General features: G+C 47.4%; 1 long non-coding RNA gene across 1 annotated transcript; it reads right to left on the reverse strand.

Moving 5' to 3' along the window:
* Positions 1-7472: 7472 nt before the first annotated feature.
* Positions 7473-16611, reverse strand: LOC128330191 (uncharacterized). Its single transcript, XR_008309997.1, has 5 exons — positions 16569-16611; positions 14568-14615; positions 13638-13693; positions 9094-9125; positions 7473-7675 (listed from the first exon to the last, which is right to left on the reverse strand). It is a non-coding gene; the product is annotated as an uncharacterized LOC128330191 (long non-coding RNA).
* Positions 16612-17102: the final 491 nt, after the last annotated feature.

Here is a 17102-nt window from a genome sequence, read left to right on the forward strand (position 1 = left end):
GACGACTTTAGGGACAGACCATACACCAAACCCTGTGATTGGCTGCAGTCTTCCACAGGGAACCACTTAAATTGGGAGTTGATGATTCCCTCTCTTTTGGGAGGAGGGGTTTCTGTTCTTTGGTGTGTCTCTTCAGCATTTTAGGAGAGAGTTGGAAGCTTGGAAGGAGAGAAGAGAAGGTGGGAAAAGTACCTCTCAGTCTTGTTCCCTGGGGCCTTGCTAAGTCCAAGGGTAAGAACGCCTCTGCACACACGACCGCCGGCTTGGCTGAGGCAGTGAGACATGTGCAGCTGCAGGTGATACTGCTTCCCCACTGTACACCATCCCCAACTTTTAACCCTCCATGAATCTGGCGGGGGGGGGGCTCTATTCCCCCTTGACAGTGGCTTGCAGCTGGGAGTAGTTGGAGGGTTATGACTCTTTAAAGTTCATCACTTGCCAGGCAGAATGGGGGACAAAGGGTAGGATGGCAGAGGCGGGGCTGGGTCTCTGAGAGGTGGCGTGCAAAAGCCACAGTGTGCATAAAGGAGTCACATCCCTGGGTGGGTCTGTGCCTACCTCTATGATTGCAGTTTGAAATTGGCATGAAAGCACAGTTATGGTGGTGTCTGGAGTCAGACATAATGCATCAGTTGCCAAACCTCAGGTCTCAACAGCAAATCTTTGTGCAAACCGAAAGTTCAAATGGGAGTTTGGGAAGCAAACAGGAGATTGAATGAATAGCTTTATTATGATCAATGACCAGTTATATATACAAAGAGATGATACTACATTCAGATAAGAAATAAATCATACGGAATACATCAACATAGAAGCCTCATGTAACAACATCTAAAAAGAAGGGCTGGGGGTTAGCTGTTGATGGATTTTAACAGCAGCTGCACAAGACTTGGCAACCTTGTAGGTGGTAGAAGGTTTTTTATCTGCAAGGAGGAGTGTGGCATGAGGTTGTTTTTACCATAAAACTGTGGTTTCACATGTTTGGACATACTGCAGTTGCAACCTCTGCCCTGTTTAACTCTGGTTTGGTGTTACATATGACCCAGGCCATTCTGTTACTAAAAAATTTTGAAGGAAATTGAAGGTAGTCATGGACTTTATGATGAGAGGACAGATGTGCTATTAAAATTGTGTCTTAATGGGCTCTCCATACCAAACACAACTCAGTCCTTTAAGATAAGTGGATGGTTATTCAAAAATTAACAAAAAAAATGTACACTGTGTATTTATTCAATTGTTAAACAAAATTACAAGAGAATCAGTTTAGATAGTCTTCTTCAGCTTTCCAGGACTTTAAATTGTCCAAACTCCTTTTGTGTCTCTCCAAATTTACCTCCAGCAGTCCCAAGTACCACGTATTCTGAGAAGCCTGTATCTTCATGCTTTTGACATCTGAATCAGGCTGTGTTTGAAATCTGAAGCAGGCTTCTTTTACAGTAGAGTCACGGTTGCATAGTGTGTTTGTGCACTCTTGAGAATGGGAAAAAAGGAAAGATCACCTATCTGCTAACCCTGAGGGTTTTTAAAAGAATTATTTGCAGCTAATTATTCCTACAAACACCACCTAGCAAATGCCCTGATCCAGAGAAGCAGAAATCCATATTCACCATTTATGGCAGAGGTTTTCAAACTGTGTCCCATGGAACCCTTGAAATCCTTAGCAACTTATCAGAGGTTCCTCAGTGAGAAGGGCAGATATACTGAACAAGCTTCCATTATAGGAAGCCCACCAATACTGATCTACCTCAAAATGTACAACTGCAGGAAAGTGTGATGACAGAGAGAATGCAACAGGAAAGATAAGTGTTTTGTATAAATGGAACAGAAGCCCTGGAACATGTTGCAGAATCCTCTTCCACACCCAAGTGTTTTCTGGCAGGTCCTCAGTGATGTAAAATGAGTTCAATATTTGGGGGGAAATGCTGACTGATGAGAACTATACTTGACATTCCCAGCCATCAAGGCTTATGGGGTTGGGTTTATGATGATTGTGATGGAAGTTGGGCAATACATGGGCCTGGACTGAGGTACCAGCAGGAAATGTTTGTGGAAGAGATTATGCTACTGATTGCTCTCAATATCAAGCTGTTCCATTACTCATGGACAGATTTTTCTTGCTCGTAGAGGTTGATATCAAGAAACGAGTTCCTGTAACTGAAGTTTTTTTGTGTGGGTCTTAAAGAACTCTTGATTAATGTGTGTGTGAGAGAGAACTTAAGAACAGTCCTGCTGGATCAGGTTCAAGGCCCATCTAGTCCAGCATTCTGTTCCAAACAGTGACCCACCAGATCCTTCAAAGAAGTCCACAGTCAAGAGGTGAGGGCCTGTCCTGTCTCCTGCTGTTGCTCCCCTGCAACTGCATGACCAAAACCTGCATGACCATGTTTTGTATCTATGAAATCTTGCCATCTCCCAGTAAAATATCCCAAGTAGTAGAGTTGACAAAGATGCCTGAAATTCTGGAGAGCTGAAATCAACCAAAGTAGTCAAATCATTGCTCTGACCAAGTATGAGGCAATATCTTACGGATGTTTTACAAGTTCTGGATCCACTTCATGAACAACTTCCCCTGATGACTTGCTCCTCCAAAATACAATGAGGTTGTTAATGCAACCCAAACCAAAATGCAACCAGGTTTGGGAGATGCGTGTGCTCCCAATTTTTGTTTGTGTGGGAGCAAACAATTAGGTAGGAGGAGGGAACATAAGAACAGCCTGGTACTTTTCCCCTAGAGAGATGCCAGACCCATTAAATTTCCCCTTCTTCCTATTTGTTTGAAGAAAAAGTTTTTTATTGCTCTTTTTAAAAAAAGAAAGGAAAGAAAAGTTTGCAATCTTCTCAGATCTCTTTCTCCTCTCCCCAGAGTCTGCTTCAAACTGATTCAAGTGATTGGAGACAGGAGCTGGGTTTTCTTACCAAGCTTCCATACCCAGTATTTGACCAAGGTAGGAAGAAAAGCTGTCATACCCAGCTCCTGCCTCCCACACAATCACTTCTCACTCCTCCTACCTAATTGTTTGTTTCCACACAATTGAAAATTGGGAGAGAACACAACTTTCAAACCTGGGTAGGACACTTGTCCCACCCAGTTTTGGGATGTGCGAACAGACTCAATGTTAGAAGGAAACCCCTGATAAGAGGGCCTTTCCCCATTAGGGCTGGGCATTGTATCAGGTCCGCTAGAGTTGTGGGATGCCTGAACTGGTCCAGTTCAAACCAGGGCCAGTCCAGTTTGAACTTGGACTTCCACCTGCCTTTTGCGGGGCTCATCCAGTTCAATCTCAGACCACTCGAACTGTCCAAGTTCAGGTTGCAGCAGGGTTCGAACCAGACCAGTTCACACATCCCTAATGAGTAGTAATATTATAGCAGCATATGGAAGACAATCATGAGGAAGACACCAATTATATAAATCAGGTAAATGACCAAACATTTCAAAAGTGTCTGGGGATCAGGCTTTCCGTCCTTTCCATTATTTTTCTTCTGACTCTACTTCCTCTCACCCCCAGGATGTCCATTCTCTAACTATGCATTACCCCTCACTTCCATGCCTGGAATTAGGAGAGGAGAGCTGGTCTTGTGGTAGCAAGCATGATTTATCCCTTTAGCTAAGCAGGGTCCACCCTGGTTGCATATGAATGGGAGACTTAGTGGATGGAGCTGCTCTAGGAAGAGCAGATACTGAGAAGAGCAGATATACTGACAGTATATTAGGGATGTGCAAAACATTTCGGGCACAGATCAATCTGTGCCCGAAACGAGCAATTTCAGGTGATTCTGCGCCGAGCCGAATCACCCCCGATGTCCCCCGATATTTTCCGTGGCCAATCCGAATCACCCCTGTTTGGGACCCAAAAAATTCGGGTGATTCGGACCTCCATTTTGGTGCCAGCAGCCTCCATTTTGGTGCCAGCAGCCTTGCCTTCTTCTTCTCCCTCCATTTTCGGAATGTCTCTTTGAATTTCCCACCTTTTTGCCTCCATTGATTTGCCTCCAAGGCACTGGTCAGCAGAGGCAAGGACCCTATGCACTTCACTACCTTGGGTCCGTGGTCGCACATGCGCCAGCAGCACCCAGGTGTGGAGACCTCTGCTGGAACTGGCAGTAGGCCCAGTGCCTCAACTAGCAGAAGCAGTGTTAGTAGTGACAGCAGCAGCAAGTGGCCAGTGGCTCCGGCTCCCAGGCAGGAAAAAATGACCGATCGTCAACAGTGGGTGCAATCTCTTGGGAAGCGGTCTGATCGCCCAAAACCTCATCTCATGACTCGGGCCATTGCTGAGATGATTGCTTTGGATGACCAACCATTTTCCATTGTTGAAAATGTCGGCTTCCGCCATCTGCTCCAGCTGCTTTCTCCAGATTACAAAATCCCCTCAAGGTCCACTTTCAGCAGGAGGGTGGTCCCCTCCTTGTACCGTGCGTGCAGGGAGGCTGTGTTGGCCCGGTTGCGTGCAGCTGGGCCCAGCACCAGTGTGCATTTCACTGTGGATATCTGGACTAGCCGCAGCGGGCTGCACACTGCCTTCATGTCCCTGACAGCCCATTGGTGGGGGGATGGGGGTGAGGGGACATCTGGCTCTGCTGGTGCTGTATCCAGCTCCTCCCGTGCATGCACGCCTTCTTGGGCATGTGGAGGCGATGGATACAGGCCACACGTCAGATGAGTTGGCTGCCATCATGGACCGACAGGTGGGGGGGTTGGCTGGCTGGGGAGCCAAGCCTCCACCGAGGCTTCATGGTGACAGACAACGCAGCTAACATCACCAAGGCAGCTAGGCAGGTTTACAGTGTGAACATCGCTTGCGCTGCGCACACCTTGAACCTGGCCGTGCAGGATGCGCTTGGGCTCAAGGAGGTGTCGAAGCCCAGGCAGCGTGTGCAGGGTCTTAGTTCAGCTCAGGATCCTGCTGCTCCCGTGGCTGCTCTTGTGGAGCGTTGCCGCAAGTTAGCAGGCCACTTCCACCAGAGTGAAAAGGCAAGGTGCCAGCTCAAGGCCAGGCAGATTGAGCTGGGCCTGCCTGAACACCTAATCTCCCAGGATGTTCCTACCTGGTGGAACTCCACTTTTCTCTTGCTCCGGTGCATGCATGAGCAAGAGGGAGCTCTCCACAGCCTGGGGACGCATGGTTGCTTGGAAATGTGCAAGCCACTCTATGATGACTGGCAGATCATTCGCGAGCTGGTCTCAGTACTCGAGCCGTTCTATTCGCAATGAGCGACTTGTGTACTCAGACCGCCATGCTGAGCCAGGCTTTGCCCGCTGCTCTTCTCCTGGAGAAGGCAATGAGTGATCTCCAGACCACTCTGACCACTGGGGTCGCGATTGCCCTGGCAGGTCGGTTGAGGACTGGGGTAGTGGAGCGGCTCAAGAGGCCCTTGGGTGCATCTGCATGGCATGTCCTGGCATGCATCTGCGACCCAAGGATGAAGGGCAACACTGTGCCTCCTGGCGAGCTGCCCAAGTGGAGGGGCCTCCTGGTCGAACACGTGAAGCATAAAGAGGATAGGAGGCTAGGGCTAGGTGATGCAGCAGACGGCCAGGAGGAGGGGTATGGGTCATAGCCTGGCAGTGCGCATCCCATCTCCAGCAGCAGCACTGCCACCACCCACACTTCTTCCCAGTCCAGCGGCATGGTTTCTCCGGCAGTGGCACCTGCAGAGCAGCCAGTGCAACCTCGAACCACCACCTGGTGGTTCAGGGGCTTTTCTGGTATCCTGCCGTGGAGACGGGAGGAGCCTGCCCCTCGCCCCAGCTGTGCTGAGCAGACTGTTCTGCAGTACCTGGAGGAGGAGGCGGAAGACGAGGAGAGTGAGCCGTTCCTCTTTTGGGCAACGCGTCACAAAGTCTGGCCGGACTTGGCAACCATTGCTGTGCGGTGCCTCTCTTGCCCGCCAACCAGTGTCTCGAGCGAGAGGTTGTTCTCCATGGCAGGGGATGTGGTGACTCCTCTGCGCTCACACCTGGATGCTGAGTTGGTCGAGCAGCTCGTCTTCTTGAAGGCGAACCTCCCCCTGCTGGGCTACCCCAAGATGGCCATGGAGGGCGAGTGACTCACGTCACCCCCCCCCCGCAGTGCCTCCCATGCCACGGCAGTTCACCCCAGCCAAAAGATGTGTCACAGTCCATCCCTCCCTGCCCCTTAGTGCTGCTGGCACATCCAGATACGCATGCACACACAGGCACCGCTGCACTGTCAGCCTGGGATGGTGGACTGCTTCTGTCCTGGCACAGGGCTAGGGCAAGTGAGTGCTCCCTGCATCAGGGAGGGGTTATCACAGATGTGGCAGAGAGAGAGTACAACTCCCATTTCCCACTGTTGCGATGGCTGGCCACCATCGAGACTAGGAACAATTGGAGCTGTAGTCGCTGTCTCTGCAGAAGAAATCTGTGGTGGACCCCTCCCTTTTGCAGGAGCACCCACTTGCCCAGTCCTGAAGAGCACCGGAAGGCAGCACACCATCCATCCACCACCTCAGAGACAGGCTGCTGCTGCGTGTGCATGTGTGGGGGGCACAACCAGGATTGATGAACACATCCCTGGGGGAGAGTACCTCTGCGCATTGGTGTGCGCTCCTGTGGATCACATCTCTCTCTCTCTCTCTCTCTCTCTCTCTCTCTCTCTCTCACACACACACACACACACACACACACACACACACACACAACCACACACGGGTGGGGGGGGAACACTGTCACTGAGGGGGTTTGCTAATTGCTAGCTCTTGCTTGCCTGCTTCAAACTCTCATTGCTTCCTCCCATGAACAATTGAATTGAAGCTGAAATCTAAATGTCTGCCTGATGCATTTTTCAATGTAATGTGATTATTTCTGATTTTGGTTTGCTGGTCTGGTGTTCTTAATCTTCATGCTCTTCTCTGTTCAAATTCAAAAATGTGGCTTGGATTACTTAACTATAGGTTGTCAGTGACATTGTCTGCTCTGCTGCTGCTTGTTTTTTCTGCCCATGATGAGCACTGTGACTGAAGCAGCAGCACATACACACATGCACCCCCCCCACCCGAAAAGCTGTGTCGCCAATGATGAGCTTGATGCTGGTGCAGCCCTCACACAAATGTCTGTCTCACGCAGACAGAGAGAGCACACATTGCAACCTGAGGTGAAACAGCCAATTTTTCAGCCCTAACCCTCTCGCAGAGCAAGCACACCCGCAAAAACAGGGAATAATGGTATACTAGTAGTAATGTGTCATGTGATTGCACAGTCTTTCTCCCCAGTCTGCATTGGAATGCAATCCGAAAAAGCCTGCCAATTCTAGTTTGCTTTGTTGCAGGTGTGGTGTGGTGTGGGGCCGGGCAAAGGACAGGACAGGTGCAATTCACTGTGTTTGTGTGTGGGGGGGGGATTTTTTTTTCTTCAATGAAGATCGGGTCATATTTGAGAGTTGACAGCATTTTATTTAAAGGTTGCTTGCCTATACATAGTTGTGCAGTGAACTGCACTGCACAGCGATCACATGCCACAGGTTGCGGAAAAGAAATGTGCCGAGACATGCGTGCTGCCATTGTTGTCTGCCATCATCATCCATGCATCACTCTTCAAAGATTTGTGGGCGCTAGGAGGGGGCAACATGCCAAGCCTTGCTGCTCCGCTTGCAGAATGTTGTTTTGCATCCTCCTCATCCTATGCGTGTTGATGGCTGTGCCTCTCTGTTGACTGTGGTGGACCAAAAAAGTTTGGAAGAGGGTCAGGGCAGGGCACTGTTGTTGTACTTAGGTCCAGCCTAGCTCGTCTTCTGCTCTACTGCTGCACCTGCGTGACATCATCATGCTTGCTGTGGATACCTCTTTGGTGAATTCCTGAAGTGTTGGTGTGTGTCTTGGTGGCAGAAAGTTGGATCTGGGACAGAAGGATGATTTTTGGTGATTTTCTGAGAGTTTTAGTGTCTATGGGGCAGATTGGGGCAGAAAGTTGGATCTGGGGCAGAAGGATGATTTTTGGTGATTTTCTGAGAGTTTTAGTGTCTATGGGGCAGATTGGGGCAGAAAGTGGGATCTGGGGCAGAAGAGTGGGGTGGGGTGGTATTGCCTAATGGGTGGAGGCTACCACCCAAATTTCAGGGGGATTGGGCAGAGGGCTGATTTTTGGTGATTTGATTTGTTGGAGTTTTGTTGCTTCTGAGGTGTTCCGAGTGTGGATTCTGTGATAGTAAATGAGATTTTCAATGACACACCATGAATCCACTCTCATCTGCTATCATAGAATCTAAACCTTAAAGACGCGTGAACTTCAACAATTCACCAAAAATCTGCCTTCTGCCCAAATCCTTTGAAAAAATTCAGGTAGCTTCCTTGCCCCTACCCGGCACTACCACCAACCCCACCCCACTCTAGTCCACCCCTTTCCCCACAACGTGAAGCGATACACCCCCCATTCTACCTAATGGGGAAAAACCTTTAAAAGGCGTAAACTTCAGAAATTCACCAAACATCAGCCCTTCACCAACTTCAGAAATTCACCAAACATCAGCACCAAACATCAGCAATTGGGGTGGTAGCCTCCACCCATTAGGAACTACCACCCCACCCCTCTCTTTTGGCCCAGATCACACGTTATGCCCCCGATCTGCCCCAAAGACACTAAAACTTCAAAAATTCCCCAAAAATCAGCCCTTTGCCCAATCCCCCTGAAATTTGGGTGGTAGCCTCCACCCATTGGCCACTACTACCCCACCCCACTATTTTGCCCCTGGGACTTGTTTTTAAATCAGAATTGATTCGGATTCAGATTTAATCCGAACCCGAACCGAATCAGGGGTGATTCGGATGGGCCATATTCGGGCACAGAACAGAACAGGGGTGATTCGGTTCAGGCACAGAACAGAACAGGGGTGATTCGGTTCGGGTCCGAACTGAATCACCGAAAACCCGAATTGCACACCCCTATAGTATATGACAGCTTCCTATGTTCCTATTTTAGATCCTCTGCTGAGTGGATTAAAAGGCCATAAAATTCACTACCCTCTTCCTTAGGGACACATTTCATCATTCAGAAATAGGCCAAGTGAAATGTTGAACTCTAGCAAGGCATCCTGAAGACAGATACCCAGGATTTGCCTGGGTAAATTTACTCACTTCAGTTCCATGGTGCTTTACAATTCTGGCATCTGAGAACAAAATTCACAGTTAGTCTAATCTTTCAGTAAATGTCCTGGTGGTGTGCGTGTAGATAGATAGATAGATTTCCACCAAGACCTCTTTATTTGCACAACAAATAAAATCACAAGATGTTACAGGCTAACAGTTTCAGTGTAAAAATGACAGCTTATGAAGCTGAAGATGGTGTTTTTACACTGAAACTGCTTTGCTTTTCAATTTTCAAATTTATTTAAATTTATTTGTTGTGCAAATAAAGAAATCTTGGTTTGCAAGTCAATATGCACATCACATTACCAACTCACCCCACCCTCCATATAATAGTTATAAGGGGAAAAACCTGAAAGATATTACTATATGTGGTAATCAGATCTCTTCAAAAGATATTATGGATTTCAAAGAAAAGAGCATTTGGGATCCTTGAAGGTATCTCAAATATGAAATAGCCTTGTCACATGACTCATTTGCCATAAACAGGGAGATGACAACTACTATGGGAAAAAGACCACCACAAGCAACAACACACATAGACGCTCAAGCAACCATAAGTATTTACATGGCTCTTTTGGTGTTTCCCTAGAGAACATTGAGAATTGAAGTTTGATGAGGAGCTAGTCATTTCATTAGAAATCTCTAGCTGTACACTCAAACTGCAATTAAAAAAAAAAAAAAAAGTAAGGTAAATGTTGATAGTTCCAGGCAAATTTGAGGAAGGACATGCAAGTGAAAACTATCTCAATATTTATCGTCATTGACCAAACTCAGCTAGAATTATCAATATTTTTGGACATTTGCTGACCAAAATGCTCTAACCAAGACTAGAATCTTTAACTCCACCCATAACACTGAAAGGGTGGAAGTATTATCAGCTAATAATGCATTAAGCACTCTTGAGAATTACAAGCTCAGTGAGGAAACCACAAACAGTTGAGAGAAATTATATCAGTAAGACATATAAAAATAGCTCTGGAGGAGTGCATATTACATTAATTATCAGCTGTTCCGCTAAGTCTACATGTAGATGGACTTTCCAAAAGAGTGATGTGGTTGTCATTGTGTCCTGAATAAGTCATGTGGCATAAGAACCACAGCAGACATAGTGAGAACATTACTTCTCACAACCCACAATTTCTTTAAATAAGTCCATTCTACCAGATCATGGTCTATTTTATTTGGAGGCAAGCATGACACAGAAGGTTCACCACATTAGAAAAACAAGATTCAGATTTTTCTGCAAGATGCAGAAAAACAAGATTCAGCTGGGGACATCTATATAGTTTTGCATCTGGGCTCATAGAGGTGTAGCTCCATTTTGGTTCTTATAACATTGTTAAACCATAGAACATGTTACTGGCATATCATACTGACCAGACAACCAATCTGGTCTGCTACCAACAATTTAATTTTCAAATTGTTAAACTGCTTTAGCAGCACCTTGATCTCTTGTCATCAGCAGGTCCAGCTTTTCATGAAATGAAGTTAAACATTATCACCTACTAGTATTTTTAAGCCCGTTATGATAACGGGCGCTAGCCTTGTCTCATGCCTTTATAGGTTTTTTTGGGGGGGGGGGTAACCTTTCTGAGGCCGGGACCGGGGGCGGAGCGGAGGCCGTTCCGGTAGAGCCTTTGCACAGAGAGGAGCTCTATTTGCAAGCTCCTCTCTGCCTCTGAAATTAAGGACTATCTTCGCCCGACTGACACGGGCTGGGGTAAGGTGGACTCGGCAGTTTGGAGGGAGGGTGATAGGTTTGTGGTGTCGGCCGCGGCAGCAGTTTTTTTCCCCTCCTGGCTGGCTCCGGCGCCGCTGCCAGGCCTCGGCGGCGGCTCTGCCGCCGCCATTCCCCCTCCCACCACTTCCAGCCTCCATGCCGTGGCCGGTCTCCCTGGCCGGGCAAGGGCCCCCCACCACCGCCGGCCTTGCCTTTCTGGGCCGCCCGCCGCCTGTGGCCTCCGCAGCCGGGCCGGGCCGGCCGCCACCTCTGTCCCCCCCCGTGACCCAGTCTCTGGCCGGGCCGTCTCCGGCCGGGCCACGGCTGGCCTCCGTGGCTGGGCCCTTCACCATCGGCCTACGTGCCGCCGCCAGCCTCTGCTCCATCCCCCCGGTCTCCCTGCTCCGCCGCTTCTCCGGCTTCTGGCTGCCCAAGATGGCCACCGGGTGCTGGCAGTCGTGTCTCCCTTGCTCTGTTCTGGGCATGCGCTCCGCGCATGCCCAGAACAGGCCAGGGAGGCACGAACACACGCCTTGGTGTCTGTCCACGGACGGACACCAAGGCTTTTATTAGAGGGGATAATTTTTGCCAATCAAGGATCTTTAAGGCTCTCATGGGGAAATTCTACAAACCTATATATCATATCATAATGGAGAGGTGTACATTTCTAAAGAAATGGTAGTGTTAGTTGTTCTGGTATGCAAGCAGCTCCCCCATAAGGGTATCCAACCCAGTTATCCAACCCAGTGTTGGAAATTCATGCATGTAATTTAATGCAGTGTGTGGGTTGAGAATTGAGCTGTGATTATGCCGGTGTGTACATAAGAACATGGGAAGCGGCCTTATACAGAGGTCCATCTAGCTCATTATAGAGGCTCTTCTCACGATTAGTGAGAAGAGCCATGAGGGGCTTAGCGGAGAGAGCAGGCTTAGTCCACTCTCCCTGCAGATGAGCAGGGCAGCAGCCCTGGGTGGCCTCAGTGGCCACCCAAACGACTGCCGGCTCCGTCACAGAGCTGGTGAGGGCTGGGGAGTTCAGGGACTGCACAGCCCCTGGAAACTCCAGCATGCCCTGTGCAAGCTTGCAGGGCATGCTGGAGAGACCCCCAAGCCAGGGGTCTCCTCATGAGTTGTTGCAGCGTGGAGCCACGCTGTGGCAACTCACGATTTTTAAAAATGGGTTTGCGGTGCGCTCGCTCTGCAAACCCAGTTTAAGGGGAGGGGTAGTTTGGTGGGTTAAGAGCCTGAAGGACACCAGGCTCGCCTGCAACCCCGGTGGTTCTCACGGTCAGGCGAAAATCGATCTAGGCTCCCCTAGGAATAGCCTCATTGTCTGCAATGAGTGATAGCAGCTTCTCTGGTTTCAGACAGGAGTTTTCCCAAACATACCTGGAGATGCCAGGGAGTGAATCTGGGGCCTTCTGAATGCCAATCATTTGCTCTATTACTGAGCTATGGCCCCACCCTCAAAGATAACATTCATGGCTTTTCCACTAGGCAATATTCACACCAAGACCTGCTAAGCTTCTGTAAGGTAGCTGTATCATGTGCCCATAGATCATACTCCAGAACCCAGCTGTAAAAGTTGCAGATCATCCTATGTTTTCTGTATCACTGACCATTTAGGTTCTGTCATGGGATAAAACTAAGTTGAGCTGTGAATCTGGATGTACAACGAAGCCTTCATACAGCAGAAACATAGTTTCAGTCTGAGTACCCTCAATTATGATTCAGCATATGAAAGTTAGGTTTTCATCCCCTCTTTTCCATCTTGACATAATGCCAAGATCTAATTCTCTGTGTGATGGACAATGAAATGTGTCTATTTCAATTGTACCCAGAAGTAAAACCAAGGAAACATCTAATGCACAGGAGAGAATGGAGAAAAGGTTTTAGCTGTAATATATGGTTTTCCTCATGTGGCACTAAGATAATACTGAGCCAGGTCTCACGATCGGTGAGACCCAATTTATCAGGGTGCACGGAGAGAGCGGGCTAAGCCTGCTCTCCCCACACATGAGCGGGGAGGGAGCCCTGGGCAGCTGGATCCGTGACAGAGCCGTGAGACGACTGCTGGCTCTGTGACAGAACCGGCGGGGGCTGGGGAGCTCAGGGGCCACGTGGCCCCCAAAAGCTCCAGTATGCCCTGCGTGAGTGCACAGGGCATACTGGGGAGACCCCCAGAGCCAGGAGGTGGCTTTTTGCCTCCCCTCCGGGGGCCTACTCATGAGTAGCCATGCCATGGAGCCGCGCTGTGGCTACTCACAATCGGGAAGCCCGGGTTAGTAGAGCACTCGCTCCACTAACCTGGGCTTAGGGAAGGGCTAAAAAAGCGGGCTAGCTGCTTATAAGATACCGGGCTCGCCTGCAAGCCCAGTGGTTTACAAAATCAACAAAAATCGGGCTAGGCTCTCCCAGCCCGATTTTTGCTGATCGTGAGAATAGCCCCACTATATCCTAATTTTTCATAGAAAAATTATAATGGAGGAGTATTCATAAAATATATATATTATAACTGATGACAAAATTCTTGAAGATTTTGCATAAAAGATCTGAGAAGCAGGAAGTATTCTAATCTCCTGGCCTCAGAGTTTTCAAACACAGTTTCCTTGATTACCTGAAGCTTAACTCACCCTACATTTTCAGCAGAAAGTGAGTACATCTTCAGAGTTTTCTTCAAAATCATGAGGTCCAGCAACTTAATTATTTAAAGCAAGAAAAAGGAACATGCTTTCAAGATTTTTGCTACAGATAATATTCTATGATCCATCTTTTCACAGCCCTCATTCCAAAGCAGAGAACATTCTCTTACACTGAACTTTTTCTTCAGAGGCCAGGTTGCTGGGATCATTGACTGGAGCTTCTTCACTGAAAAAACCATGAAACAATTGCATTTACATTAGTGCATCTTTACAGCCTCTGTAACTAAAGAACAGAGAGGTTGTTCACATGACCACAAACCTGTGGACTTGGGGGGCGGGGAGGCAGGAACCTACCTGCCTTTCCCCAGATGACCATTTGCCTACCAGGGCTCTGCCATCCGTGTGCCCACACGAGCGGTGCAGTGGAAAGCTCAGTGGCAACTGGGAGGTGAACAAACCAGGGCCACCAGGCATCCCACAATAGTGTGGTGCACTGGGAAAGCACTGTGCTGCCTGGCTGCTCCTTCCCCTGGCTTCCCCAGCTTCCTGCTGGCCTCCCATTAAGATGGGTGCCAGCAGCCTGGGAGCAGTTGCTGGCAGCACGAAGCCCCAGACGATCAGTGAGTGAGGTAGAAGGCATGTACTTGTCCTCCGACCTCACTTTAAACCTGGGTAGCCAATAAGGGCTATGCAGGGGAGGATTGGGAATGATCCCAGGGCCCCAGATGAACAGCCCTACCTAGCTAGGACTGGGCTAGCTGATGTAGGGCTGGTTGTGAGAATGGGCTCAGAGTCCTTCTTGGATAACAAGTTCTGTATCCATACATTTACAAACCTGTGATAGTGAGATTTGTTATTGGATCACCTAAGCTTTTGAATTTTTTTACTTTAGAGGAGCCATGTGGGGATTTGATCTAAGCAACGGAGGTTAAGCTTCTCCCCACCATCCAGTTTTATTACCTATTTCCCTCCCCGTTATTGCTCTTAGCCTACACCAAAAAAAATCATGGTGTCCTGCAATTAAAATAAATAAATAACCACAGCTAACAAGAGCTTCAAGACTATAGCATGGCAAAATAGCATGAGGAGAAAGTGTTTACCTCTGAGTACTGCTTCTCTGATTATCTCCCTTCCTCGCAGCATAATTGCTACAGAATAAAGATAAAAACATCAGATGACTCAAAGAACTTCCATATCATGTTAGTTTGCCCTAATATAAAATAACTTGTTCTGGACAGTCTAAACCATTTCCTTCCCTAACTAGTGCTTACCTTCCAGTAAAGAAATACTGGAACATTTAGAATCAATTCACATTAAGCATGTGTGAGCTGGCTCTATTTGAGCCGGGCTTGACATTGAATGGTCTGGTTTGGGCAGTCAGACGTAGAACATAAGAACAGCCCTGCTGGATCTGGCACAAGGCCCATCTAGTCCAGCATCCTGTTTCACACAGTGGCCCACCAGATGCCACTAGAACCCTACAAGCAGGAGTTGAGGACATGCCCTCTCTCCTGCTGTTACTTCCCTGCAACTCAGGGTACTCAGAGGCATCCTGCCTTTGAGGCCTATAGCCCTCTGCCTACTAGCTGTTGATAGACCTCTCCTCCATGAAGTTAAACCCCTCTTAAAGCCATCCAGGTTGTTGGCTGTCACTACATCTTGTGGCAGAGAATTCCACAAGTTGATTATGCATTTTGCGAAAAAATACTTCCATTTGCTGGTCCTAAATTTCCTGGCAATCAATTTCATAGAATGATCCCTGGTTCTAGTGTTATGTGAGAGGGAGAAGAATTTCCCTCTTTCCACTTTCTCCACATCATGCATGATTTGATAGACCTCTTTCATGTCTCCCCACAGTAGTTTTTTTTTCTAAACTAAATAGCCCCAGGTATTGTAGCCTTGCCTCAAAGAAAAGGTGCCCTAGGCCCCTGATCATCTTGGTTGCCCTCTTTTGCACCTTTTCCAGTTCTACAATGTCCTTTTTTAGATGTGGTGACCAGAATTGTACGCAGTACTCCAGGTGTGGCTGCACCATCGTTTTGTATAAGGGCATTATAATATTAGCTGTTTTATTTTCAATCCCCTTCCTAATGATCCCTAGCATGGAATTGGCCTTCTTCACAGCTGCTGCACATTGAATTGACATTTTTAATGAGCTGTCCACCACAACCCCAAGATCCCTCTCCTGGTCAGTCACCAACAGCTCAGCTCGCATCAACGTATACTTGAAGTTGGGGTTTTTTGTCCCAATGTGCATCACTTTACATTTGCCAACACTGAACCTCATTTGCGGTTCAACCGCATTTGAGTTCAAACCAGACCAGCCCCAGTTCTAAGAATTTATTTTTGCCTGGATTTGCTACTTAGCTTTTACATATACATTATGTTTTCTTTGCCACGTTTGATCAGATCTCAGTTTGTTGGGAACTAAGGGTCTGCTACAATAGGTCAGATTGTTACATACTGCACAATAAGATAATCAGATGCAATAGAAAAGAGGATTTTGGCAGGTGCAGCCTACCATGCAGGATACCTGTTTGAAGTCCCACATTCTCCAAATATTAGCTGATTGGTGTGGAAAAGGCACTTTGAACAAAGATTTCCTTACCAGAACCTTGGCTAAACCAAAATGGCTCCCCACATTTTGCACTCAATTCACAGAGCATGCAATTGAGGAAATGATTCTGGTTATTTATATGGGAGGTGGGGAGTCAAAACAGGGGTAAAACCTACTTTTTGTAGTAGTTGGCAGCTATTATTTCTCCCCAAAGGCCCCTTGGAGCAATGGCAGGAAGCACTGCCCTCATCCAATTGGCTTCAGAATGATACTATGCCATGATGTTAGGAGGAACACTTCTGTCACCACAAAAACAGCAGTGGTGAAAAAGTTACAAAAACTGGGGTAATGTTAACGAACCTTTTGACCCCTCTATAAGCTCCTGAATTTGAATGAAATGTTCTTTTAGAAGAATTTCAGTTCAGCCTTTGCCATATGACTAAACTGGAGAATTAAGCCTTAACTATTTAAACCAAGAACTGATCATTTAGTCTTAGATCAGCCTGCTAGTGAATAAACAGCAAAGTTCACAATCAAATCTTACACATAGCTGCAAGGTATGGGTTGAGTATTCATTTCTTCCTCCCTTTGAGATCTCTGATGAGATGCAACTGTAACACAGAAGAAAGAAAATCTTGAGCTGCCTATGTCTTTCAAAAAGAGAACTAAAGCACTATTTAAGATGGTGTGGGAAAGAGCTTCCTAAACTTACAGCTTTTCAAGGAAGTTAAGTACACATACAGTCATCCATCAGATACTGTGGGTAGCTTTTTAGATCTTATCCTTAGAAAGCCAAAAGGAAGCTTCATGATACCCTGGGCTAGAAGGCCATACTAGAGAGAAAGCTGAGTTCAAGCCTGATCTACAACTACTACTACTAGTAGTAGTAGTAGTAGTATCATTGGTATTATTTATGTGTTATTAAACTAATCTAATTCTGTTCATCTACTCCAGCATGATGTCCAACATAGGTTTTAGATAACATTTTCATATTTGCTTGAAGCCACAGTATGAGAGCTGACTATCTTCATCTAAACGGAATGGGGCAAAGATATGCAAAATGCTGTACCTAAAAGTG

This window comes from Hemicordylus capensis, chromosome 6 (assembly GCF_027244095.1).
Source record: "Hemicordylus capensis ecotype Gifberg chromosome 6, rHemCap1.1.pri, whole genome shotgun sequence".
Classification (NCBI taxonomy): Eukaryota; Metazoa; Chordata; class Lepidosauria; order Squamata; family Cordylidae; genus Hemicordylus; species Hemicordylus capensis.